This window comes from Arvicanthis niloticus, chromosome 4, assembly GCF_011762505.2.
Source record: "Arvicanthis niloticus isolate mArvNil1 chromosome 4, mArvNil1.pat.X, whole genome shotgun sequence".
Classification (NCBI taxonomy): domain Eukaryota; kingdom Metazoa; phylum Chordata; class Mammalia; order Rodentia; family Muridae; genus Arvicanthis; species Arvicanthis niloticus.
Genome location: NC_047661.1, coordinates 124214121 through 124215504, shown reverse-complemented (window position 1 = coordinate 124215504; position 1384 = coordinate 124214121).

Here is a 1384-nt window from a genome sequence, read left to right as displayed (position 1 = left end):
GCCACACTCTGACTAGCAGCCATATCGACTCTCTCAAGTTGGTGATTAGACTTTTGGACCATTTTAAAGCATACAGAGGGGCTTTCTTTTTAAGTATCTAAGGCTTTTAAGCACAAATCCCAATTGTAAGCTTCAAGACACTTGAATCCTGATTACCTTTTCAGTCCTTAATTAGCCAAGAATCAGGTTATAAGCAAGTAGTGGTAGCAACGACAGCAGAAAGCAGTGGGGCAGCATTCAGTACATGCTCTGAATTACTTCACCTGATAAAAACACCTCAGTCTTGCTGAGAACAACAAACAAACCAAAAGCCACACAGAATACTTAATCTCACCAGCATTGTACCCACACAGAGGAGAATAGCTCAGCTTGCCACGAGATCACAGAGATGCTTTATAAGGCATATTTGTAAAAGAGAGCTAATGTCATTTTGTGATATCACGTCCCTGATATAATCCTCCGATGAATCAGATATTCCAAGCATATCAACACTGTCTTCTATCAGTTATTCCAAAAGAATTTTCCCAATGATGTGTGTGTGTGTGTGTGTGTGTGTGTGTGTGTGTGTATGTGTGTAAAATAAATTTTTTAGACCCGTCCCACAGAAGAGGACAAGACAGGAATAAATTTCTGATTGAACTGTAGAGTAAATGTATGTAACATGGTTTTTGTTTGTTTGTTTTTTGTTTTCACTCAAACTCAGATTACACTTGTAAAGATCATACAGTTAAAAAGTCAGATTTTGAGAGTACATCTTAGAAGTTAAAGTCAGAATCAGGTTTTTTTTTTCTCTCAGAAGGAAATTAATTAAAGACACAAGAAAGACATCTTTTTGCTATTGTATTAGTATGGAATATTTATATACATTTTGTTCTCAAAGCATAATTATTAACACCTATGCAGTTGGGTTTCTGTTCCTATTTGTAGCCTGTGTGCATTTGTAACACAGTTCTGTTTATTCTTCCTGTCCATGGCTATACTATCATATGTGATGGTTCACCAGCTTCAATAGCTATAGTTTATGATAGATTTTAGGTACTATTAGAGTCTACTATGGTTCATCCAAACACGCTCAGACTTCAACTACAAGTTTGACTATTTCTTTTAAGAGCATGTGCGAACCTGGAACAGTCTCATTCATAGAAGCATATAAACTCTGCTGTCATGTTTTTTTCCTCATGGAGATTCCACATACATAAAAATCACTGCGGTGTTTTTTGTACGATGACTGAAAAACATATTGCTTTAAATGTTTTCACAACTCTGAGGGCATTAAAAAAATGATGTTCCAGTGTTGTTTGTACAACTCACTGCTTTTGCTAAAAATGACACAGATGATGTTTGCATGAATTTGGGACATTTGTGTGTACTGTCTGTAATTTAT